Here is a 27,309-nt window from a genome sequence, read left to right as displayed (position 1 = left end):
ACATTAATTCTGACATGTATTCAAAGCCAAGAACTACGGACTTTCTCAAGTACTTTCACTGTTTCCAGTGCAGTACAATTATATATCATTTAGGCCCTCTTTTACTATGCCACAATAGAGGTTTTTACTGCAGCCTGGGGTCATAGGAATTTTATGAGCATCAGAGCAGTATCGAAACATCTAACTCTCTGGCTGCGGTAAAAACCTCTATTGCGGTTTAGTAATGGGGGTGGGGGGGTTAGTGCAGAAATAGAATAAAAGTAATAAATGAATAGAGAATACATTTAAATGTTTTTCAACATTCATATGGAAGCCAGACAGCTGCTTAATGAATGCTGTTCTAAATGTTGCTAAATGATTGATAGTAATTAAAAGGTTAAATAAAAGCTGTAGATTGCTTTGAATCTTGAAGCATTTGTAACAGTTAGTATTCTGACTTCTGCAGACGTTTTTGTCAAAGTTGAAAAAGTTAAACAGCTAATTAAATTTCTTGAAGACATATGATCAAATTGTAGGTGTGATAACATATTTGAGTAACATATGGTTGCTATGGGGCACCTTTCTAATCACTGAGCACAAGTTAAATATAGAGACTTAGTTTTTCACTCATTTAAATATGTTCTTTGTTAAGAGAAGAGGAATTGTTTGTTTTAACCATTTGTGAAAATGCACCTGTAGTATATTACATTACATTACATTAGTGATTTCTATTCCGCCATTACCTTGCGGTTCAAGGCGGATTACATCCAAACTAAAACAAGAATTACATTTCAACTTTGAAGTAATAGAATAAACGATGAGATAAAATTTTAAGGGAGAATTATGGGTTTTAGATAATGTTAGGTAACTAGAAAAATTAGAGAGTACTAAAGGCTTATATACTAATGATTTTTTTCCTATTTTTTTATCTATCAGAAAATACTATAGCTTATTTTATATATTTACCCACTCACCTTTTCCAAATCTAAAGAAAATTATAATTCAAGTATTGTAGCTAATTTCCTGTCCAAGGGAATGTACAATCTAAGTCACACCTGAAAGGAGAATGAAATACCATATACAGTATACTTGAATATAAACTGAGATTTTGAGGCCAAAAAAATGGGGGATCTCAGTTTATATTCGAGTCTACCACCTCCACTGTGATCAACACCCTCTCCCCACCAAACCAGCAGACTTCAATCCGTACCCGTGTCCATGCCCCTACCCCCACGACCACCAGCCAGCAACTATGTTCCCTCCCTCTCAAGCATGAGTAAAAACCCCTTCCAGGCCTACTGTGACTTCCTGGTGGTCTAGCAATGTGTTGAGACAGGAGCAATTCCCACTCACTCCTGCCCATTCTTTCTACACAGCAAAAATGGCTGCCTGGATGGGCCATTTGGCCTTTATCTGCCATCATGTTTCTATGTTTTATCTTTTGAACTCTCCACCTGCTTGCATTAACTGAGACCTGGCTCTGCCCCAAAGACTCTACTTCAGCTGCTGTCCTGTGTCATGGAGTTTATCTGTTCACCCATACACCTCTCCCAGCTGGTCGTGAAAGTGGAAATTATTTCTATAGCACTATCAGACGTACACAGTACTGTACAGAGTCACAAAGAAGACAGTCCCTGCTTGCAAGAGCTTACAATCTAAACTGACAAGAGAGACAGACAGGATGTCATGGATACAGTTAAGTGGAACCTGCTGGCTAGGTTGGTGGGCAGTGGGGAGTAGGGTTATGGATTGAAGGCTATATCAAAAAGGTGGGTTTTCAGTCTGTTTTTAAACAAGATAAGGGGCATGACCAACAAACTCAGGCAATTTAGTCCAGGCTTAAGCGGCAGTTACATGAAAGGAACAAAGTTTGGAATTGGCAGTGGAGGAGAAGGATACAGCTAAGAGCAGCTTATCTGAGGAATGGAGTTCTCTGGGAGGTGTATAAGGAGAGAGGAGGGAGAGGAGAGATATTGAGGGGCAGCAGAATGAACACACTTGTAGGTCAACAATAAGAGCTTGAACTGTATGCAAAGGTGAAGTGATGTAAGTAGAGGGGTGACAAGAGTGTAGCAAGGTTGGTAAGAAGATGAATCGTGCAGCAGTTTTGCACAGATTGGAGGGGGACCAGTTAGAAGTAGATTGCAGTAATCTAAACGTGAGGTTACAATGTATGGACAAGGGTATGGGTAATGTGCTCAGAGAGGAAGGGGCAAATTTTGGTGATGTTGAAGAGATAGAAGTGACAGGCCTTAGCAGTTTGTTGGATGTGCACAGAAGGTGAGAGGTCGGAATCAGAGACAACTCCAAGGTTGAGAGAAGAGGAGACTGGAACAATGACAGTATTATTTACAGCGATGGTGAATGGAGGGAAAGGAGCACAGGGTTTAGTAGGAAAGAGGAGCAGCTCAGTCTTGGACATGTTTAGCTTCAGATGATGGCAGGACATCCAGGCAGCAATGTCAGCCAAACAGGCAGAGACTTTTCCTTGGCCATTAGGTGAAATTTCAGGTGTAGAGAGGTAGATCTGGGAGACATCAGCATATAGGTGATACAGGAAGCCATGAGAGGAGATCAGGGCACCAAGGGAAGAGGTGTAGAGACAGAACCCTGGGGTACGCCAACCGTTAGCAAGGTAGCTGCAGAAGAGGACCCACCAACACATATGCTAAAGGTGTGATGGAAGAGGTAGAAGGCAAACCAGGAGAGGACAGATTCATGGAATCCAAGAGAGAACAGCATATCAAGGAGTAAGCTGCAATTAACAGTATCAAAGACCATAGACAGGTCAAGAAAGGTGAGTCCCTTAGATCTGGCCGTGAAAAGGTCACTGCAGACTTTTGCGAGGGCAGTCTTTGTGGAGTGTTAGGGGCGAAAGCCTGATTGTAGAGGATCAAAAATCTGTTGAGATGAAAGGAAGTCAAGGAAGCAACAGAGAACAGCACACTCAAGTAGCTTGGATAGGAACTAAAGAAGAGAGATAAGGCGATAGTTGGTTGGGCAGGTGGGGGTCCAACGAGAGTTTTTTGAGAAGCAGCTTAACCACCGCATATTTGAAGGCAGTGGGGACAGTTGCAGTGGAAATGGATATGTTGAGAATATGGCAGATGGGAGGGATAACAGTATTGAGATGGGGTCATGTAGAGGGATAGGAATAGAGTCTGGGGGGCATGTAGAAGGCTTGGCTGAAGACAGAAGTTGTAGAGTTTCTTCCTCTGTGATTTCAGAGAAGGAAGAAAAGCCAGCAATAGTTGGAGGGTTGAGAGGGGAAGGGGAAATTCCAGAGTTGTTTGGGTGAAGGATGAAGGGGTGGTGTGCATTTGAAGGTCAGGAGAGTAGATGGTGGGTAGGAGAGAAGGATGTGACTTTGCAGTGAATTCAAGGGCAATCTTGTGGACCTTGTCATGGAAGTAATCAGCCATAGTCTGGGGAGAGAGAAGGTGGGGTCGGAGGTGGGGGCACTTTGAGGAGGGAGTTCAGCATGACAAAGAAACGTGGGGGTTGGATGAAAGTAGTCTTCCTTGACCAGTGTAAGCACAGAATTAAAGGAGGTCACATAAATTTAAGTGAAGAAAGTCAGCATGTGTGCAAGATTTGCGCCAAAGGTGCTTGACACAGTGGGTACAAGAACATAAGTAGCAGATACTGGAAGAGAGTCAAGGTTGAGGTTTGATATGCCTGACAAAGTAGGGAGCAGGGGGATTAAAGGTGTACAGAGCAGAGGAGAGAATACAACCAGACAGCCTTGTGGACAGACTTGGATAACATAGTGGAGGCAAAGAGAGGTGAAATAGTGGTTGAGAGCATGGAAGGATCGAGGGCTTGAAGATTTCGAAACCTGTTGGTGATGACTGGGCGTGGCTGAAGGGGAGGGAGAATAATTGTGAAGATTATCAGATGATGATCAGAGAAGGGGAGCAGTGAAATAGAGAAGTTAGAAAAAGACAAGATCAAGGCCATCCCAGTGGCCATCCCGGTGAGTGGGGGTAGTGGAGCACAGCTGGAGGTCAAATGAGGAGGTTAAAGCAAGAAACTTAGAAGCTAAGTGTCAGTGGGATCATCAGGGGGAAACTTAAACTCCCCAAAAATGAGGGAGAGAGAAGATGAATCAAGGAAGCCTGAAAGCCAGAAGTCAAATTCAGTAAGAAAGGCGGAAGGGGGGATGATAAATGATAGCTATCCAAAGAGGCAGAGTCATGAATAGATAAACAGAGTTGACTTCAAACGAGGAATGGCTGTGGGACTGAGGTGGGAGAAGAGGTTAGAACAGCGATGGCGAACCTATGGCACGCGTGCCAACTGTGGCACGCGAAGGCCTTGCAGCTGGCACACGCAGGGCCGCCATCAGGGCAGTACTACCAGGGGGTGTACAGGAGAGAGAGCTGAACGGGGATGATGGGGGACCCGCGGGGATAAATATAACTCGAGCCGCGAGGCTCGTCTTCTACTCCGACTGCCCTGCCGCTCACACAGCCGATCGGAAATCTTCCCCGACGTCAGCGCTGACGTCGGGGAAGATTTCCGATCGGCTATGTGTGTGCGGCGGGACAGGCAGGAAATAGAAGCCAAGCCTACGCGGCTCGAGCTACATTTTGCTGAGAAAGTTGCTAAGATGGGCTGGGAGGCAAACGGGGAACACAAAAGGGGGAGGGAGTGCGTTTTGGACACAAGGCATGAGCTTGGGAGAAAGGAAGGGAGGGAAAGAGATGCTGAGGTGGGGGAGGGAATGGGTTTTTGCACACAGAAGGCATGAACTTGGGAGAGAGGAAGGGAGGGAAAGAGATGCTGAGGTGGGGGAGGGAATGGGTTTTTGCACACAGAAGACATGAACTTGGGAGAGAGGAAAGGAGGGAAAGAGATGCTGAGGTGAAGGAGGGAATGGGATTTTGCACACAGAAGGCATGAACTTGAGAGACAGGAAGGGAGGGAAAGAGATGCTGAGGTGGGGGAGGGAATGGGTTTTTGGACACAGAAGGCATGGACTTGGGAGAGAGGAAGGGAGGGAAAGAGATGCTGAGGTGGGGGAGGGAATGGGTTTTTGGACACAGAAGGCATGAACTTGGGAGAGAGGAAAGGAGGGAAAGAGATGCTGAGGTGGGGGAGGGAATGGGTTTTTGGACACAGAAGGCATGAACTTGGGAGAGAGGAAGGGAGGGAAAGAGATGCTGAGGTGGGGGAGGGAATGGGTTTTTGGACACAGAAGGCATGAACTTGGGAGAGAGGAAGGGAGGGAAAGAGATGTTGAGGTGGGGGAGGGAATGGGTTTTTGGACACAGAAGGCATGAACTTGGGAGAGAGGAAGGGAGGGAAAGAGATGCTGAGGTGGGGGAGGGAATGGGTTTTTGGACACAGAAGGCATGAACTTGGGAGAGAGGAAGGGAGGGAAAGAGATGCTGAGGTGGGGGAGGGAATGTGTTTTTGGACACAGAAGGCAAGGACTTGGGAGAGAGGAAGGGAGGGAAAGAGATGGTTGTGTACACGGGGAATAGAAGAAAGGAGAATTTTTGGTCATAGGGAGGGAGTGAGGTACAGACAGTGGCATACCAAGGTGGGGTGGGGGCGGTCTGCCCCGGTTTTACGCCCCAAGGGGTGCACAGCTGGCCACCCTCCAGTGTTCTCCCTAGGCTGGCAAACTGCATCTCTTTAGCCACTTGAGTGCCACCGCCGCCATTGGGAACAGGTCGGTGCCAAGTTCTCCCTGCTTTTCCTTGTGGGGCCGACCAACTCTCGCCACCTGCGTCAATTCTGATGTCGGAGAAGACGTTCTGGGCCAGCCAATCGCTGCCTGGCTGGCCCAGAACGTCCTCTCCGATGTTAGAATTGACGTCGAATGGCGAGAGTTGGTCGGCCCCGTGGGGAAGAGAAGCAGGGTGAACTCGGCGCCGGCCTGTTCCCGATAGCGGCAGTGGCAGCCTATTCCCCAGTGGCGGTGGCAGCATTTTCCCAATGGTGGCAGCATAGGGGAGGGCAAGGAGAAAGAAAGAAAGGGGGGGACAGGGAGCCAAAAAAAAGAAAGAGGGCTGGGTGAAACAAAGAAAAATGGGGCACGGAGAGAGAGAGAAAGACAGACATACAGAATGAAAGGGGGTATGGAGAGGGAGAAAAGGAAAGAAGGGGCCAGGGTGAAACAAAGAAAAAGTTTGGGGAGGGAATGAGGTCTGGAGGAGAGGAAGCATACAGGAGGCTGAAAAAAAGGGAAGAAATATTGGATGCACAGTCAGAAGAATAAAGTGCAACCAGAGACTGATGAAATTACCAAAGGTAGGAAAATGATTTTATTTTCAATTTAGTGATCAAAATGTGTCCGTTTTGAGAATTTATATATGCTGTCTATATTTTGCACTATGGCCCCCTTTTACTAAACCGCAATAGCGTTTTTTAGCGCAGGGAGCCTATGAGCTTCAAGAGCAGCATGGGGCATTCAGCGCTAAAAACCGCTATCGCGGTTTAGTAAAAAGGGAGGGGGAATATTTGTCTATTTTTGTATAGTTGTTACTGAGGTGACATTGCATAGTCATCTGCCTTGACCTCTTTGAAAACCCGCGGAATATAAATGATAATTAACATTTTCTCTGCGTACAGCTTGCTTTGTGTTTTTAAAATTTTATTGTTGGTAGATCATTTTGACTTGGCCACAAAGGTAAGGGGGAGGGAGGGGAGCTGCTGAAAGAGTCTACCTTGACGTGGTTGCAGGCTTACAAATATTTTGGTCAAAGAGTGCGGCGACAGAGAAAAGTATGTGTGTATTCGGCCCATGAATGAAATCATTAAAACATTATAAATTGCCAATAAATTGAAATGAAAACCAAAGGATTGTGAATCAAATTGATTCTCTGACAATACAAAGATTCCAACCTTTAAAAATGATGTTACATAGTTCAGGCAACTTTATAAAGAGTTTTTAGATACTAAAATCTTGTTATTAAGGATTAATTGACGTGCTGGCACTTTGAGGAAATTCTTTGGTTTTGTGCGGCAGTTTGGGCACTCGGGCTCAAAAAGGTTAGCCATCACTGGGTTAGAATCTACAAGAAGGAGAAAGAAGAAGCCCAATACCTCCACCTCGACCAGTATGGCGTGGTGTAGGGGAGAAGTGGTAGCCACCATGGGAGAGGGAACAGCTGCAGTGGAGTCCTCAGGGCAAATCCATGGCTCAGAGCAAGCAGGTGGAAGAACTGGGAGATAAAGAGGTCATGAATGTAGGGCAGTTTGTTGGAGGCAGAATGAGTTTCCACAGGGTACATGAAAAAGAGAGAGAGAAGGACTGAAGGAGAAGAATAGGTATAAGGTTAGGGCGGTTACACACATGGGAAAGCAGATAGCATGGAGGGTTAGGATTGGATTTACATTTCCAGCAATGAGCAGAAGATGGAGTAAGAGTGTGCCGAAGCAAAAGGGAATAATGACAGCAATGACGGAGATAGGTGGGGCTCAAAGAGAAAGGAGATGGATGAATGGAAGAGAGAATATGCTTGAGCTTGGAGTGCAGTGAATAAGGTAGATGACAAGATGGATGATGAGAGGATAGGAAAAGGAGAAGAATAGTGAGGACATGGAGTGGAAGGGAGAGGGAAAGGGAGTAAAATTGGGGAGAGTGAGTATGAGAAGTAGAAAGTGAATTGAAGCCATAAGGAGAGGAACAGAGAAAGGAAATAGAACTATACAAGAAGTGAGGTAGTGAGAATAGAGAGATGCCCTCAGGAGGTGCAAGGAGTAGTGCACTGAGGAAGACGTGCTCCTTCATCGAGAACCGGTGGCCCACGCTGTCCCAGAAGGGTTCAGATTAAATAGATAGTTATTCCTGAAATCACTGAAGAGAAAAACTGCACATTTTCTTTCCTTTCCTCCACCAAACTCACTACCTGTTTCTTTGCTCTGATTCCTACCCATTTATTCAGCACTCTCTCTCTCCTACTGTCATCCCTTCCAGTGGCATAGCGAGCTAAGGAGGCACCACGGGCGGTGGTGCCTGGCATCACTGAAAGATACACCCCCCTTCCTGCACTCTTCCTCTCTGTGGCTACCCCACAGCATACCTCTTTAGATGATCACAGGCAGCAAGCAGCATCTCTAACATGCTGCTTTCCCTGGCCTCAGCTCTCCCCCTGACATCACTTTCTGAACCCACAACATGAAAGTGATAAGAACATAAGAATTGCTGCTGCTGGGTCATACCAGTGGTCCATCATGCCCAGCAGTCCGCTCCCGCGGCAGCCCCTAGGTCAGAGACCAGTGCCCTAACTGAGACCAGCCCTATCTGTGTATTCTACGGTTCAACAGGAATGTGTCCAACCTTGTCTTGAATCCCTGGAGGGTGTTTTCCCCTATAACAACCTCTGGAAGAGCGTTCTAGTTTTCTACCACTCTCTGGGTGAAGAAGAACTTCCTTACGTTTGTACGGAATCTATCCCCTTTTTAACTTTAGAGAGTGCCCTCTCATTCTCCCTACCTTGGAGAGGGTGAACAACCTGCCTTTATTTACTAAGTCTAGTCCCTTCAGTATCTTGAATGTTTCTACCATGTCCCCTCTCAGTCTCCTCTTTTCAAGGGAGAAGAGGCCCAGTTTCTCTAATCTTTTGCTGTATGGCAACTCTTCCAGCCCCTTAACCATTTTAGTCGCTCTTCTCTGGACCCTTTCGAGCAGTACCGTGTCCTTCTTCTTGTTCGGCGACCAGTGGTGGATGCAATATTCCAGGTGAGGGCATACCATGGCTCGATACAGCAGCATGATAACCTTCTTCGATCTGCTCGTAATCCCCCTTCTTAATCATTCCTAGCATTCTGTTTGCCCTTTTCGCTGCTGCCGCACATTGCACGGACGGCTTCATCGACTTGTCGACCAGTACTCCCAAGTCTCTTTCCTGGGGGTCTCTCCAAGTACCGCCCCGAACATCCTGTATTCATGTAAAAGATTTTTTGTTAATGACATGCACCACCTTACACTTATCCATGTTAAACCTCATTTGCCATGTCACGGCCCATTTCTCAAGCGTGTTTATGTCACATTACAGATCTTCGCAATCCTCCCGCGTCTTCACTACTCTGAATAACTTCGTATCGTCCGCAAATTTAATCACCTTACTCGTCGTACCAATTTACAGATCATTTATAAATATGTTGAAGAGCATGGGTCCAAGCACCGAACCCTGCGGCACTCCAATGGCGACACTTTTCCAGTCTGAGTATTGTCCATTTACCCCCACTCTCTGTTTCCTATCCACCAGCCAGTTTTTAATCCACGTGAGTATTTCACCCTCGATTCCATGGCTTGCAATTTTTCAAAGTAGTCATTCATGCGAAACCTTGTCAGAGGGAGAGCTATGGCTGGCATGAGCAGCAGGTAAGAGATGCAGTTCACTGCCAGCAATCACTGGAAGATGTAGGTGGGTGGGTAGAAAGGAGGAGAGATGCTTGTGCCCCTGTCAAGACGGCACCCGGGGCGGTTTGCCCCCTCCCCACCTCTCCTCACTATGCCACTGATCCCTTTCCACATCAAACATGCCATAATTATACCAAACCTCAAAAAAAAAAAAAAACCCCAAAAAAACCCCAACCTTTTACTGGACCCTACCTGCCCTTTCAACTATCGCCACATCCCCTGTTCCCCTACTTGAATGCGTGTGCCAAACTGCCACTCTGCTCCCAGGATGAAATATGCCTCAAAATGCTCCCTGGTCGTACCCTTCAACTGCAAACCACAAAGCGACAGTCCTACTCCCACTTCATACCAATCCACTGGAATCGACTGCCCCCACAAATCGGATCCCTTGAAAGACTCAACTTTAGAAAAGCAATGAAGGACTCAACTTGTAATAAAAAGATACTTCTTCACCTTGACCAACAGACTACAAAGAAATGTATATTGGTACAAGTATGTGTTACATAAGGATAACCTGTATCATGCACTGTAATGTTCTGTTTGGCAATTTAGGATATAACTTGTACTGAAAACCTTGCACCGTAAGGACAACTATAGCAAATTGTAACCAGTAAATTGTATATTATGCATATTAATATTAGACCTTAGTATTTATCAAGTTAGGATAAAAACTTGAATCGTAAACTTGTATAGAAATAGAATTACCGTATTTTCACGCAAATAACACGCACCCGTATAAAACGCGCACACGGATATAGCGCGCAGAAATCACGATGATTTGCACAAAAACTTTGATATACCGCGCTCACGGGTATACCGCGCATGCTGCCCGACGCTCCTTTCGCCCGCCCTGACTTTCCGTGCGCTGTCCCGACTCTCCGTTCACCCCCCCTGACTTCCGTGCACTGTCCCCCCTTGAAGGTCTGTCCCCATCCTGAAAGCCTGATGACCCCCCCCCGACGTCCGATACATCCCTCCCCCCCCCCCCCCGAAGGACCGCCGACTCCCCAACAATATCGGGCCAGGAGGGAGCCCAAATCCTCCTGGCCACGGCGACCCCCTAACCCCACCCCACACTACATTACAGGCAGGAGGGATCCCAGGCCCTCCTGCCCTCGACGCAAACCCCCCTCCCCCCCAAGAACCTCCGACCGCCCCCCAGCCGACCCGCGATCCCCCTGGCGACCCCCACGACCCCCCCACCCCCCTTCCCCGTACCTTTGGTAGTTGGGCCAGAAGGGAGCCCAAACCCTCCTGGCCACGGCGACCCCCTAACCCCACCCCGCACTACATTACGGGCAGGAGGGATCCCAGGCCCTCCTGCCCTCGACGCAAACCCCCCTCCCCCCCAAGAACCTCCGACCGCCCCCCAGCCGCCCCGCGATCCCCCTGGCGACCCCCACGACCCCCCCACCCCCCTTCCCCGTACCTTTAGTAGTTGGCCGGACAGACGGGAGCCAAACCCGCCTGTCCGGCAGGCAGCCAATGAAGGAATGAGGCCGGATTGGCCCATCCATCCTAAAGCTCCGCCTACTGGTGGGGCCTAAGGCGCGTGGGCCAATCAGAATAGGCCCTGGAGCCTTAGGTCCCACCTGGGGGCGCGGCCTGAGGCACATGGTCGGGTTGGGCCCATGTGCCTCAGGCCGCGCCCCCAGGTGGGACCTAAGGCTCCAGGGCCTATTCTGATTGGCCCACGCGCCTTAGGCCCCACCAGTAGGCGGAGCTTTAGGATGGATGGGCCAATCCGGCCTCATTCCTTCGTTGGCTGCCTGCCGGACAGGCGGGTTTGGCTCCCGTCTGTCCGGCCAACTACTAAAGGTACGGGGAAGGGGGGTGGGGGGGTCGTGGGGGTCGCCAGGGGGATCGCGGGTCGGCTGGGGGGCGGTCGGAGGTTCTTGGGGGGGAGGGGGGTTTGCGTCGAGGGCAGGAGGGCCTGGGATCCCTCCTGCCCGTAATGTAGTGCGGGGTGGGGTTAGGGGGTCGCCGTGGCCAGGAGGGTTTGGGCTCCCTTCTGGCCCAACTACCAAAGGTACGGGGAAGGGGGGTGGGGGGTCGTGGGGGTCGCCAGGGGGATCGCGGGTCGGCTGGGGGGCGGTCGGAGGTTCTTGGGGGGGAGGGGGGTTTGCGTCGAGGGCAGGAGGGCCTGGGATCCCTCCTGCCCGTAATGTAGTGCGGGGTGGGGTTAGGGGGTCGCCGTGGCCAGGAGGGTTTGGGCTCCCTTCTGGCCCGATATTGTCGGGAAGTCGGCGGTCGTTCGGGGTGGGGGTGCGAGTGGTCCTGCCGGGGGGGGGGGATGTATCGGACGTCGGGGAGTCGGCCGGGCAAGAGGGCTTGGGCTCCCTCTTGCTCCGATCGTGGATGCGGGTGTGAGCGCGTGCGAGCGGTCATTCGGGGTGGGGGTGCGAGTGGTCCTGCCGGGGGGGGGGGGGATGTATCGGACGTCGGGGGGTCGGCCGGGCAAGAGGGCTTGGGCTCCCTCTTGCTCCGATCGTGGATGCGGGTGCGGATGGGAGCGCGTGCGAGCGGTCGTTCGGGGTGGGGGTGCGAGCGGTCCTGCTGGGGGGGTGAATCGGGCGTCGGGCGGGGTGGGAACTATGTTTTAAAACTTTGGTATACCGCGCTCACGCATATAACGCGCGAGGGGTATGCGCGGTAGGTAAAAACGCGTATAACGCGCGCGTTATATGCGTGAAAATACGGTAAATAAATAAATCTATGGCTGATATAACTGCAGGCACCTAAATGTATGGCACAATGACATAGTCTGCCCCAGTATGGCAATTCTTATGTTGTGTTCTTATGTTCAGGTATGTGGTATCAGGGCACCTGAATGAGGGTTCACTTAATAGAATTCCCTCCTTCATGTCAATCAACTATTCCAAGTACATTATTCAGTTAATACCATAATTTTTGACTAAATAATTAAGTTTATGGCAAATACATTTGTTTTCTTCAATCTTCTAATCATACAATACTTTCCTAATATCATACCTTGAAAGGTCACTTTGGGCAGCCACAAAACTTAGACTTGAAGAAAGCACAGATGTTTATTCACATATGCGGACCCCTGAGCCCCAAGCTGGCTTCAGAAGTCCCGAAACCAGGAAGTTGCAGAAATATTTATACATTCTTCTGGCTATACAACTGAATTCTAGAAAAAACTTTTCACGTGTTACTTTTCTTAACAATCATTGGTCCTAAGCTCACACTAGCAGGTCACTTATCTAAGCCCTGCAGTCTTTCTGTTACATGCCGTTTATGCTGAGATAGCCATAAGAAGCAAGATAACACCCAGTGCAGGCAGGCTAGAATATGAGATAAGTTAGGTCTGCAGCTAAACATAATTCAGCATTTTATTAAAGAGAAAACTTAGTTCCAGACTCCTTCAACCTCATTTATAGAAGACACACTTATGTATAACTGTAACCTCCTGCACCATCAGCTTGACATTTTACTTAACTATTGGCCTTCTATTTCACGAAGCTGTTTTCTTACTTGTACTGTTTATCCTATTCTAATTTATCCGCTCCTTCATACTTCATTGTCAAGGTCCCCCGACTTTACTTCTAATAACTTAACAGATAAAATCCTATTTATCTTATTAAATATTCTCTTCATCTGCTTTCCTGCTAACAGGTTCTTTTATACTCTGCTATCCACCCGCACATCTCTTCTCCTAACAACCAGATTAACTCAATGACCTCTATCCCAGTAACATGGGGCCACCGACCTCCTCCTCGAGCCCTCCCAGGAAATCGGCCTAGATGCCTTATCACTATTCCCACTACTCCTGCTATCACAACCAATATTCCACCGCCATATTGATTAGCTAAAACCAATATAAATCTTTTAAATGTATCTAAAATCAATACGTACGCTCCATTAAAAATAAACATTATTTAATTCATGATCTAATTCTTCAACACAACTTACATATTCTCTGTCTAATCGAGATTTGGTTAACTCAAGGTGAAGAGGCTTATATCAACCAAGGCTGCCCCAATAACTACAAAGTGAAATTTCAACTCCGACCAAATAAAAAAGGAGGAGGCCTTGCAGTGATCTACCACACTACTATCCCCCTCCAACCAGGTCTTCACACTTCATACAACTACCCAGTCGAAACTTTACAATTTGCTTTAAAACACCCCCAACCTCTTAACTTCCTTCTAATTTATCTTCCTCCCCCAGTTACAAAATCTTCCATAACTGCCCTTATTTCTACAATTACGGATTTCAGCATCTCTCATCCTAATCCTATAATTCTCGGAGACTTCAATATACATTTTAATCTCCCCAATCAATATAATACTGTGGAGCTCCTAACTCTAATCTCCAACCTTTCTTTAACTCCACTATTTTCTCTACCCACCCATTTCGCAGGACATACTATCGATATGATATTTAGTCCTATAGCCACTAGCCATCTCTTTCAAAATCTCCAAACTCACTCTCTCCCTTGGTCAGATCATGTTTTCATTAATCTCCAACTAAACTCTTTCACTCAACCAGCTACAAGTCAGCTACTCAACTCTACAGAACACTTATACTACCAGGAATATCAATAAAATTACACTCACTACTATCCAGGATTCTTTTAATCTGAAATTACAATAATTCACAAATCTTACAATAGAAGAACAATCCTCTCTTTGGAACACTACAACACAATCTCTTATGGACCTTCTTGCTCCCCCCCCCTTCCCAGGAAAGATCATCAAAACTACAACCAAAAAATAAACCATGGTCCAATGAAGAACTTATTCTCCTCCACCGCCAACTTTGTTCTACCGAGCATAAATGGCGCCAAACCCAGTCAAACAACTCTCTTCTGCAATATAAAGAAAAGGCTACTCAATACAAATCCGCTATACAACAAGCCAAAAAAGAATATTACTCAAAATATATAACCACAGCTCACAACTCCTCAGCACTCTTCAGTATAGTCCGATCGCTGTCCCCTTATTCCAATAAGAAACCTCCTCCTCTATCCAAACAACCACCTGCTTCAGAATTTGCACACTTCTTTGACAAGAAAATCAAGAAAATTAGATCAAATTTAGGACAGTCCATTCCTACACCACCCCAGGAGTCTACTGACCAAACAAATTTTCTATCTTTCAGTACTTTTTCTAATTTCAGAACCCCATCTTTAACAATCTTCTTAAAGTCTTCCAATCAATAAATGCCCCCAACAATCCATTAGAAAGCATTCCCCCTTCAATTCTCAAGAAATTCTTTTCTTTCTTTGGTCCATTTTTACTGGAGATGGTGACTAAAAGTCTCACTGATAATCTTGTCCCTAAAGACTGGAAATCAGCCCTGGTCTTCCCAAAACTAAAAAAACAAAATTTAGACTCATCGATACCAGCAAACTTCCGTCCTATTGCTAATCTTCCTCTTATCTCTAAGCTCACGGAGAAAATAGTATATAACCAACTCTCTGAATTTATTGACAAAACCAACGCGCTACACCCGCACCAAACTGGCTTTCGCTCTAATTACGCTACTGAACTATCTCTACTAGGTCTCATCTCTACTATACATTACTTCCTTGATCATCGAAAATCTGTTCTTCTTATCTCTCTTGACTTGTCTGCGGCATTTGATACTGTCGATCATTCTCTTCTTATTGACCGCCTTAAGAACTGCGGCATCACAGGCTCAGCCCTTTCATGGTTTGCCTCTTACTTCCATGAACGCAACTTCAGAGTTCACTTTAAAGAGGAAACCTCATCATCTATAGTACAAACTTATGGAGTCCCTCAAGGCTCCATTCTCTCTCCCTTACTATTTAATATCTTAATTGCTCCTCTTCTCACTGTAGCCCAGTCTATCGGTTTTACAATTTTTGCCTACGCAGATGACATTCAACTACTTCACCCCGTTGATTCTTCAAACACAAACAAAATTCAAGAAATCAATTCTAAACTGGACAATATCAGTGATTGGCTTCATGCAAACAAACTCTCCCTCAATATCAATAAATCTTGTGGTTTACTCTTCCCGACAAAGAAAAATAATGAAGGGAAAGATTCTCATTAAATCCTACCCAATAAAAATGGAAATTAAAATAAAACTACTCGGTGTAATCATAGATAAGGATTTAACTTTTCATGATCAGATCAGCTCTGTGGTAAAAATCTGCTTCTACAAACTCCGGCTTATTCATTCTCTAACTTCTATTCTAGACACCAAAGCTATTACAACCCTTGTTCATTCATTAGTTATTTCTCATTTAGATTACTGTAATTCTCTTTATAATGGAATTCCCCAAAAAGAACGACGACATCTACAGCTCGTCCAAAATACGGCAATAAAACTCATACATAAGTTAGGGAAATATGATCATGTTACCCCCATTCTGAAAGATGCCCACTGGTTACCCATCACTCACCGCATCACTTATAAAACACTAATGTTGGTCTTTAAAATCAAGCTTTCGCGTCTCCCACTCTTTCTGGATAAACTAATCATTCCTTTTTGTCCCTCTCGGACCCTCAGATCAGCAGATCAGAACCTACTATCCGTTCCATCCATCAAAGAATTTTATTACACCAGGAAAACCAATTTTTCTGTAGTTGCCCCATCTTTATGGAATGCCTTGCCCTCCCAACTCTGCCACGAAAATCTCGTTGATAAATTCAAAACTAAACTAAAAACATTCTTATTTCAAGATGCACTCTATAGTTTCTAAATCTCTCATTACCACTTCTACCAACCGCTTTTAAGAAGCAACCCTACTCCTAATGTAATGTCCCCTCGCCTTTTCTCTTCTCACCCCTTCCCCCCCCCATTAATTAGAACAATGTAACTTTCCCCCCCTTTTAACCTCCACTTTCATGTTTGTCTTTGTAAAATGTCTTTAATTTTCACTCTTCCCCCCTTTTCTTTATATAAGTATTATTTTAATCACTTTTTTTTAGCATTGTAAACCGGCTACATATCTGTTGATGGTCGGTATATTAAAAAATAATAAACTTGAAACTTGACTTACCCCTCTTCTGAAGCCAGCCTTCTTTCATAATGGTAACATCACGTATGGTGGCTCTGCTCTGAACCTCAAGCACAGAAATGTAATATTAGAACTTATCAGCAATCTCTTTTGTGTATGACCTTCCCACTCTACTGGTGACTCAGCCTGGAAGGAAGTATTAAAGAATGGATTTACTTTTTTCATTTTTGCTACTTACATAGGAGTGTCAAACTACTAAGTCTTTGTACAAGTCTTCCACTGCTTGAACCTATAAAGGAAGGACCTCCCCCCCGAACCATTCATTCCAGATAATTTGTTTACTTACTGTATATACTTGAATATGAACCAACCTGAATATAAACCAAGATAACCTTTTCCCCCCCTAAAAAGGAGGAAAAAAGGTTGACTAATATAAACCGGGGGTGTATGTGGTTAATATTCAAGTGCACTGCCTTGCCAGGCCTTGCACCCTGTTCTCCCTCCCTCGCTGCTCTGCCAGGCTCGCTCCCCTGCCCTGCCAGTGTTTGCACCCAACCACCCTCCCTCCCGGCCAGGTTCTATATCCTGTTCCCCCTCCCGATGACTTGCAGGTATCCACTGGGCCTGCCGTGAGATCTGGTGGTCCAACAGTGGCTGGGACAGGAGGGATCCCTCCCGCCTCATGTCCCAGCCAATTCTAATAATTTTTACCTTCTTCCCACCTCCCTCATGTACCTTTAGTGTGAACTTAAGACTATTTGAAATAAGAAATTTTATTGCTTAGTGAGTTGGTTGATATTATTGAAATGAAAGAGATTATGTTAATTTAATTCATGTATACTAATTTGGTGTAGAGATGTATTTCTATATACAGGCAACTTGGCATTTAGTGTGTGCTGTTCGGCAGCGCAGCTTTGTAAAAGCTGGCCTTAGTGAAGGAACAAGAGATTATTTGGTGAAACTGTGTCATCTGTCATAATGGGATAGTTGAGAGAAGTTTCAGAGTTCTGACATATGGAAATCTAAATGTATATAAACCAGTAAAAGAAAATTTGGCAGAGGTGAAAGCAGAGGATGATAAGGTATTTACTCTTGAAATGCAGTGTTCTAAACTGACCCAAGAAAATAATTCTTGGCAAAATGAGGCCCTCAAGTGGAAAGGAGAGGTACAGTCCCCAAGGCAAGAAATTGCAGAACTAAAGAGGTATCATGAATCAAGGAGGGAATGGCGACCTGATTCTCAAAAATGTGTGTCCCGATGGCAGGCAGCGGTAAATATCCTTTTGGCAGCCAATCGGGATGCACGTTTTTAAAAAAACCTCTCAGAGGCAGAACGCCCACATTTTAGGCCTCCGGAGCAGAGACAGGCACCTTAAATGTAGGCCTGCAAATTGCTGGTCTACATTTCAGGCATCTGACTGGAACTGTAGATGCAATTCTCTTTTGGATGTCAATGCATGATTGGCATGTGATTGGCAGCCACTGATGTTGGAGTCCAAAAGAGAATTAGGCACTGAGGGTTCAGAAGGTGGTTATGGTTATTGTTTATTTGATATACCGCCTTTACTCCATGGATATCAAAGTGGTTTACAATACATTGAATAGTAATCAGCTACTAATTATTTCTCTAACTGACCTGGAAGGCTCTCAATCTTACTATGGTCCCTTCCCATCATGCAATATCTTTAATAGGCATTCTTGCAGGAACTGGAGTTTCTTAAGCTACTACTTGCTAGACCCACTCATGGATAAAAGGGAACAGAGAAGCTTAAAAGTCCTAGAAAAATAATGTTAGCTTTTCAGCCACAAGAGGGATTTATAAATTCTCAGATAATTCCTCAGCCAACTTCACAAACAGGGGAAAGAGAACACAGAAGTGCATGCTAAAAATACAGCACAGCTAATTACTAATTAAACTGTTTAGACACCTAGTTGTTCCCTTCGAGAAAGGAGGCAGCCTTACCATAAATGAGTATCTTAACCAGGTACACCAAACATTTAAAAGTAAACACAAAAGGGCATATTGTTACCTTGGTTCTTTTCAGTGTCTATCCAGCAATAAATCTGAACCCTGACAAAGGAGATTGAGCAATATGGGATCTTTTGAATAGGCCCTGACAAAAAGCAATCTGGGTATGCTCACTTAGGATTACCAGATGTCTGGATTTCCCCAGACATTTCATATTTTTGAGGACTCTCAGGGAGTCCAGGCAGCTTTTCTATTTTGTTAATTTTGACGGGGAAACCGGAAATTTGGAAACCCTACAGCAGACATTGCAAGGCCCGAGCACTTATCTGGAGTCCCCTGCCTTCAAAATCTCCCCCCCCCCCAATCTTCACTGCAAGGCTTGTGTACCTATCTGGCATTCCCTTATCCCCCAGCTTCACTGCAACATATGCACACCTATCTGGAGCCCTCTGATGCCCTCCCCCTTCCCCCCCCCCCCGTGAGATCCAGTCTTTGCTCACCATTTTCCCAGCAGTGCTGCTCTAACTCTTCAGCCATAGGCAGTGTGAGTGAAGTAAACAGGCTGCCTTTGGCGACACAAAAGCTTTTCTTCCGCTACTGCTTCTTGCCCCTGCAGAGGCAGGAAGAAGTACGTTGGAGGTTACGTTGGAGGAGGTGGACCCGGCAGGTGAAGTCATCACGGGATCTTGCCGCAACTCCCTGTTTCTGCCAGGTCCACCCACTCCGACGTAACTTACTTCTTGCGGAGCAGAGCCGGCAGCTACAGTCATCGCAGGACCTTGCTGCATGAAGGGAGAGATGGGAGTAGAACTGCTGATATGGAACAGTGGTGGAGGGAGAGAGAGGGGGCAGGGTGGTATGGAAGGGTGGTGCTGATAGAATTGGTGTGCAGTAGTGCTGTCCGATTCAGGAAAAAAAATTTGATTCGATTCAGCCTATTGAATCGATTTTCCGATTCAATTCGATTTTCCTGGGCCCAATTAGGTGTTTTTTTTCAAACATCCTGGTGGGTTTATTTTATAGCCTCTTCATCCCTTTTATAGACTCTTCACCCCTTTTATAGACTCTTCACCCCCTTTGCCTTCTCCTAACCACACTGGTGCTATGGTGTAAACAAAATGAACAAACAAAAAAAACTTTTCCTCTCTCTGTTAAATCCTAGCTCATGTTTGTGGTCTAACACCAGCTCTGGCAGAATACACATTTCAAATCTGACATATTGTAATCACAAAACAGAAAATAAAATTATTTTTTCTACCTTTTGTTGTCTGGTCATTATTCAAATCTTGTTGGTCCCAGGCTCTGGTAGTCTTTTTATAACTTGCTTGCCAAGGTCTCCTTCTTTCTTCTTTCTCTGTGCTAACCATCCATCTTCCATCTCTGTCCTCCCCTTCCCTCCCCCAGAGGTCTGGCACCTTTCCTTTTTTTCATCTCCATCCACCTTTTCTCAACTACCCTTTCATCTAGCATCTCTCCCTCCTTCCCCACTACCCCACGGTCCACCATCTCTCCCTTTCTTTTCCCAACTACCCTCCTATCCAGTATTTCTATCCCCCTCCACACCATCCCCTGTGTCCAATTTCTCTCCCTTTCTGTTCCTTCCCTCCCTAAAACCCATTGTCCACCCTCTCTCTCCCTCTCCTCTGTTTTTAGACCCATTATTTTTCCCCCCCCAAAGTCCGGCATATGAACGTCTCTTTTGTCAGAGGCAGGATCGCGGCAGAGAAAACAGCTCCGAAGGCCTATAGCAGCTTGCAGAGATCGCTAGCACAAGCGTTCCTCTTTGCAGGCTGCTGAAATGAAGTAAATGGATGCGTGGGAGGCCAGGGAGAAGCCGGACACCAGAACTTCCCGACTGACCCTCCCCTCTCGCCCACTAAAGCAGGAGCGGCAGCGGCCGGCCAGCAAGAGGCAGCGCTGTCACTCCTGCTTTAGAGGGCGAGGGGGGAGGGTCAGTCACCGAATCGGGAGGCCGATTTTTTTTTGTTTTTAAATCGATTCGATTCACCTGAAGTAAATCGGTGAATCGATTTGAATCGTGAATCGGGCAGGGAAAGGGGAGAGAGCCATAAGGGGGAAAGATACTGGATGGAATTGGATTGGAGGGAAAGAAAGGAGGGAAGCTGATGGTAGTTAGGCGAAGGGAGAGACAAGGGGTAGAAGCTAATTGAAGAGGGGTGGATGGAGAGAGAAAGGGCAGACATTGAATGGTAGTGGGGAGGGTAGAGGGGGAGCCTATGGTGTATGGAAGTGCAGATGGGAGAGATTAGGGAGCAGATGCAGGAAGGAAATGGAGAGGAGAGAAAGAGGAGAGCAGATGCTGGATGGAAGTGGACAGAGAGGAGAAGGTACTTGATGGAAGGGGTAGAGAAAGAGGGTACATGACGGAAAGAGAGGATAAATAAAAGGAGTTTTTTTTATTTCAGTCTTAGTAGTTTGCCAGTCCACAAAATAATTCTTTTATTTCTGCCGGCCCATAGGTGTAAAAAGGTTGAAGAACAAGGTTATAATGTATGGTATGTAAAAGAGATAATGATGCATCTAAATCAGTGGTTTCAAACTTGAGGCCTGCCAGGTACTATTTTGAGGTTCTCGGTATGTTTATCATAATCACAAAAATAAAATAAAAGTTTCTTTATCATATGTCTCTTTAGCTATAATTTACAATATTATTATTAAGACTTAGCCAAAAGGAAGATTTATAAACTATAAAGAGTTTTACCTCATGCAAAATTGTCATTTCTTTAATAAGATATTAACTATTTTTTTTCTGAGGCCCTCCAAGTACCTACAAATCCAAAATGTGGCCCTGCAAAGGGTTTGAATTTGAGACTACTGATCTAAATGTTTAGAACATTGATATTTTTGTTTAGAAAAATTTCCTCTGACCTTCCCTAAATATCTGAATTCTTTCATACTTACCAAGTCAAATTTTTTTTTAGCAGTACACCCTTACAAATTAAAATCATTTGTATGTAGTGAAGCCACAAAAAAAGTTTCCAAGTTTATTATACAGTTTGATTAATCGCCTAATCTATATTCTAGGCGAAAATACTGTATAATAATCAATGCTAACATTGCTAATAATAACCCTAAAATAGAAGCCTAACCTTCAGCTTTTAATCACCCTTCTTTATAAGGTAAATCCTTCAGTCATTTTTGCAGACTTCAAACAGCAACACCATCAGCAGAATATGTTAAACAGCTGTGGCTACTTTGTTTTCTATACTGGCCTTGTTAAGATTTACACAAGCTACTTATTATAATCAGCATACTCTGAGCTACTGAACTGTATTTTATTGTCCATCGAAGATGTATGTTAATAGCTTGTAAATATAAAACAAAAAATGCTCCAGCAGAACTTTATGCTCTTACAACATATACTGTAACTGAGAATCACATGAAATGTGGATCTGACAGTGAGAAATCCCCCAAACCCTGTTTACAAAGAGTGGAATAGGTTATGCACTCCTAGTTTAAAAAAAAAATTCAGGAGCTGAGACCACATTAGCCTTTAATGCCAAGCACAGTCTAACAAGCACAAACTAAAACAAATCGTGATTAGCCCTAAAACAGTATCAATAGAAATTATGAAGCCAACAAGTTTAAGACTTCAATGGCCACCATCTTCTTGACTGATAAGACAGGAGCTGGGTTATTTACGTGCAGGCACCGGCAGAAGCAATTGAACAACAAACTGACAACCGCTGCCTTTTCTATTTCTAGTACGCAACGCTTATAAATGAAATAACCTCCTATTCCTTGGAAAACATACAGCAGGTACCCGGGGCTCAACACCGCTGTTATCGGCCAGAGTCCCCCAACCTACTTCGCCCATGACCGTCACCACCCCCAGAAAAGGCAACAACACTTACCCTGAGGCTGTCACGAGGTCACACGTGAGACTATTACGATGAGGCAAAGGATGAAAGATAAGGAAACGGAAATCCCAGATAGGCACCTCTCCCCCCGCCCATGCCTCATGTGTCTCCTCCAAGACTTCCTCCCCAGGTACCTGTAGAACGCGGCTGCGGCTCAGGCTCATCTTTCCCTCTCCCTCGTCTCCGGATGTTGCTGCGCGCGGGCGAGATGCCAGCGCGTGTCTGCGCTGCAAGGCGTCAGGGCAGCCGCTGGGGAAGCGCGCCAGAGAGGTGGGGGACGGAGTGGGCCGCTGCAGCTACAAAGGGGAAGGTGAGAAAAGAAACTTGACCCTCGCCACTTTTGTCAGCGTTCGGCTCTTCTTCTTTCCCTAACCTTGGGTACTGCTGTCGCTACCGACAGCCGGAGAGAAGGGTGACGAAGACGCTTTCGCTCTACCGCAGCCGACCGGGAAAGCTCCTGACGTCACGGGCTCCCGGCAACTCTAAAGGGTTTCTCCCTGGCTCGCTCTCCTCCGCCTTGAACATCCTAGCCACCCGGCCGCCAGATCTCGCGAGAGCCCTTGGGTCGGGAAGGGAACCCGAGTCCAGTAGCTTTGCTCTTTTGGTCATTGGCGTTTTGGCGGGCGGCCGTTCACCTTTTCCGTTTAATTATTTAAGGAAGACCTCTTTTTGATGTATAGGAATGGAGCTGAAGTTCCAAGACGTGTTAACAACCGTTATTTCTCCCACAGTTGTTCCAGTTTTGCTTTTATTAAGTATAGTTTGGAATTGGAATGATTCCCTTATGGTATTTTCCATTCTGGCAAACAACTGTTAAGTCTTTTATTGGAAGAGGAAGTTTTCGCATTCCTAATCACCTTTTAAAATTTGTGTAGTGATGGGAAAGAGCTGGAAACTCAACCAGGAATGAGGGACTCGCCCAGAAGAGGCACAAGACAAGGATCCTTCAAATAGGAAAGAGTATTTCCTAAGCCAACCCAGAAGGCAGATTCTCTAATATCGCTGGAAAAATCCGGCAGGCCGTTGTCTTAGCTGTTATTGTAACGATTTAAAAAAGACAAGACATTCTCAAAAAATTACACATGCAAATGAATTTCACAGAGTTTCGTGAAGGATTGCTAAGTTTGCGTGTGATGAGTCGCTGGCGATAGCAATCGGCACATGCGCAGAATACACCACAAAAAGAGGTTTAAATGTGCGCATATGCCAAGAAAAGCAATGTCGTCGTCATCATCTTCGGGTCTCATTGCATATCTTCTTATCAGGACAAGGAAAAGTGCAAGGATAAGAGCCACCATCCATAATGCTCTCCACTATTGTAGTGCAAAACACCTAAAGGATTGCTAAATTTACATGTGATGAGTTGCTGGTGATAGCGATCGGCACATGCGCAGAATGCATCACCAAAAGAGGCTTAAATGTGCACATGTGTCGGGAAAAGCAATGCCGTCATCATCGGGTCTCATTGCATATCTTTCATCAGAACAACAAGGAAAAGTGCGAGGATAATCCATAATGCCGTCCACTATTGTAGTACAAAACACATGCAGCTCATAAACGCCTATAATTCGTGTGCTTTTGAATTTTGTAATTTTTTTAATGTCAAATTTTATCATGAGCAGACAGGCAAAAGAAGAATACCTTGCCTTGGGTACAGACAGTACAACAGAAGGCAAGGGAGACGTCCTTTCAACCAATATTTTCAAATAAAATCTTTGTCATTGGTTGAAAGGACGTCTCCCTTGCCTTCTGTTATACTGCCAAATTTTATCATGAGCCACAGCCAGAAACACATGAGACATGTCTACAATATACACGCTCAAGAAGCGTGTGGTTTGTTAGGAATGGCTTAAAGCATGATAGGGAGTGGTAGCTTTGAAAAAACCCACTAAAGTTTATGGGTAAAACATGTTGGTGATTCTACCCCTGCATGAAGCGAGACTATACAGCTAAGTACTTTTAGTACATATTTATTTAAATTAAAATAAGTTATAAATATAAAAATAAGAAAAAAATCAATCCGATGACGAGTTGGAGCACAAAGCCATACACTATGAAAATTCAATTGAGTGTGTTTTGGCCTCGCTGAGGATCAGGAGGACTGCTATATAATATAAATATTATTAATGAGGTGCATTACGAATGTGTGATTACATCGCGCATTCTAGGATTGATTGTAGATATAGTCCTTATTAAAATTACTATTTGAAGAAGTGCCACTGGCTAACTGTGTTTTCTAACCACTGCATCTTCAGATGTACTTCCTACTTTTGCATTGAAGTCTCCCATAATGATCAGTAGATCTTGTTTCGGCATTTGATCTATTACATTTTGAAGTTGTTCGTAGAACAATTCTACATCCTTATCTTCTGCGTTTGTCATTGGAACATATATAGTACTTGGATCAAGGTGACATTGGTTTTCCCTGCAGACGGATTGACATGACTATTACTGATAACATTGTACTTTAGTACTGTCTTTGAAAGCTTATTATTGAGGATGAATGCCACGCTATTTTTCCTCTGTGTTTCATGACCAGATCCAATGCTTATTTGATTGAAAATGGCCCTGTCTTGTCCATTTGAGCTCAATGATCCCTATCATATCGATTTTGCTTTTTTTCCATTTGATCTTTAACAATTTCTAGTTTTCCTTGATTCATGCTTCATCCATTCCATGTCCCTATGTTGAGAATATCTTTGCAGCTTATGGATCTCCCTTTTCTATCCAGTAACATCAGCATCAGGACATCCTGGCAGCTTTGATCTGTCAGCTTCATAAACACTGGGCATACTCTGGGAGATGGTCAGCTCTTCCCTAGTAGTATGGTGAGTGCTTTCTGACCTTGGGGACCATTTTACAGCACTATGGGCTTCTTTTACTAAGCTGCATTAGGGCATTAATGCGTAGAATAGCGCACGCTACATTGCACCACATGCTAGACTCTAATGCCAGCATTGAGCTGGCGTTAGTTCTAGCTGGGTAGCGCATGGTGTAGCACGTGGCAATATCCTGCGTGCTCTAAAAACGCTACCGCACCTTAGTAAAAGGAGCCCTATATGTCGATTCTTTTTGTCACATCATCAAGTTTTCTTGGCAGAATACAGAAGCAGATTGCCGGGTCTTTCTTCTGCGCAGTATAAATTTGATGTTGTTGCCCTTGTCGCATCAATCGTGATCCTCCACCTCCAACATTGCTCATCTGCTACTGCCCAGATGGGTGGTACATCATTAGTCTGACATCTCTGCTAAAACCTGTTTACCTTGGGAGAGCCTGCTGGTAGTGAAACTACCAATGGCATAGCTTTCAGCTTCTCGGATGTGCACAAGCCCCAGTGGCATATCAAGCCCAAATACCATGACTAGAGAAGTCAGATTTTCCAGCCTGTAATTCCCTCCTTCATTACTTCAACTTTTGTGGAAAGGGACCACATCTGCTCTTCTCCAGTCCTCCAGTACCACTCCCAATTCTAGAGAAACATTGAAAAAGGTCAGTCAGCAGAGCCACCAGAACTTCCCTAAGTTCCTTCAGCACCCACAGATATACACCATCCAGTCCCATCGCTTTGCCTACCTTTAATTTAGCTAGCTCCTTACAAACACAACCTTCTGAAAAATTGATCAGTATATACCTCTCCTGCATCCCCATTTTTCTTCTGTGGTCATGCTCCTGGCACTTCAGTCATGAACACAGAACAGAAATATTTGTTATGCCTATTCTTTATCAGCTTCTACATATTTCTCCCCTTCACCTTTGAGTCTCACAATGGCACTTTTGCACTTCTTCCTATCACTGATATATCTAAAAAATGTCTTTTCTTTCCATTTTACCATGTCAGCTATTTTTTTCATGCATTTGCATCTTTGCTTTCCTGACTACTCAACCAGCCTCTCTTAACTTTTCCAGATAGTTTTGCCTGTCTTCCTCTTTCTGCGATCTTTTGTAGTTTGTGAAAGCTAACCTCTTATTCCTTACTTTCTTAGCTACTACTTTTGAGAACAGCCTTCTTTTCCTCTTACTTCTAGTTACTTGCCTCAGAATAAGGTTTGTTGCCCTTACAATAACTCCTTTCAGTTTTGCCTACTGCATTTCTAATCCTTCCAGATGTTCCCATCCAGACAATTCCCCCATCCGAACAAAGTTAGCTTTTGTAAAGTCTCAAGCCTTTTCTTTTGAATGAGTCCTCTACCTGCTTTAATATTAAACAGTACTATGCAGTGATCACTGGATGCCAGATGATCACCCACTGTAACATTAGAAAAACTTCCCCGTTTTTAAGCATTAAGTCCAGTATGACCCCATCTCACGTGGGTTCCATTACCAGCAGCTGGAACAGTTCTCCTTGTAGAGAATCCAGGGTCTCCATACTTCTTGAAAACCCCACAATAGGGTCAATATCAGATAAATATCTGGCATGTTATAATCACCTATTAGTAAAACTTCCCCTTTTATAAATATATTCTGAATGTCTACTATTAAATCTCTGTGCACTTCTGTCTGTGAAGGAGGCCTGTATATTAATCCAATGTAAATATATTTACCATTCCCTCTTTCCAAATTGATCCAATCCAGCAATCTATGATCTTTAACATACAACGTTAATCCCCCTCCTATCTTCCTACCCTGTCTTTCCTGAACAGATTATAGTGCAGTATAACTAAATCCCAGTCATAGGTCTCTGTGAACTAGTGCTGCCTGATTCACGATTCGAATCGGTTCACCGATTCACTTCGGGTGAATCGATTCGAATTGATTCAAAACAACAAAAAATTGGCTTCCCGATTCGAATGACTCTCCCCCTTGCCCTCTAAAGCAGGAGTGGCAGTGCTGCTCTTGCTGGCCGGCCGCTGCCGCACCTGCTTTAGAGGGTGAGGGGGGCGCATCAGCCGGTTAGTGCTGTTGTCCATTCCCCTCTCTGGCGTCCGGTTCTCCCTTGCTAATATCAAAGTGAGACTTGCTAGAAATTGAGTACTAGCAAGGTCCTTTTTGAAATAAAACTGAAATGTTTTTTAAACCTTGTCAGTTTAGTCTCAAACCAGATGAAGAAGTGTAGACACTAATAAGTTATTTGGGGAAAAAAAACTTAAAGAAAAAAGTGACAAAAAATATTTATAGAATAGGATATTAATTAGAATATTGAATTCT

The 27,309-nt window shown here is 44.9% G+C and overlaps 1 protein-coding gene across 3 annotated transcripts in view; it reads right to left on the bottom strand.

The window, feature by feature from the left end:
* The window catches only part of AKT3 (AKT serine/threonine kinase 3), a 168,931-nt gene extending 146,503 nt beyond the window's left edge, over nt 1-22,428 (bottom strand). Inside the window, exons 1-2 of one of the 3 annotated variants that reach the window (XR_004538784.1) lie at nt 22,158-22,302; nt 16,356-16,499 (exon numbers count right to left, since the gene is read on the bottom strand). The gene's annotated coding sequence lies outside the window, so the exon portion shown is untranslated. Of the gene's footprint in view, nt 1-16,355; nt 16,500-22,157 lie in introns of all 3 variants that reach the window. The other 2 variants (XM_033937701.1, XM_033937700.1) reach the window with 2 other exon arrangements.
* Nucleotides 22,429-27,309: the final 4,881 nt, after the last annotated feature.

This window comes from Geotrypetes seraphini, chromosome 3 (genome assembly GCF_902459505.1).
Source record: "Geotrypetes seraphini chromosome 3, aGeoSer1.1, whole genome shotgun sequence".
In the NCBI taxonomy this organism is placed as follows: Eukaryota; Metazoa; Chordata; class Amphibia; order Gymnophiona; family Dermophiidae; genus Geotrypetes; species Geotrypetes seraphini.
This window is presented reverse-complemented; position numbering and strand designations above follow the sequence as displayed.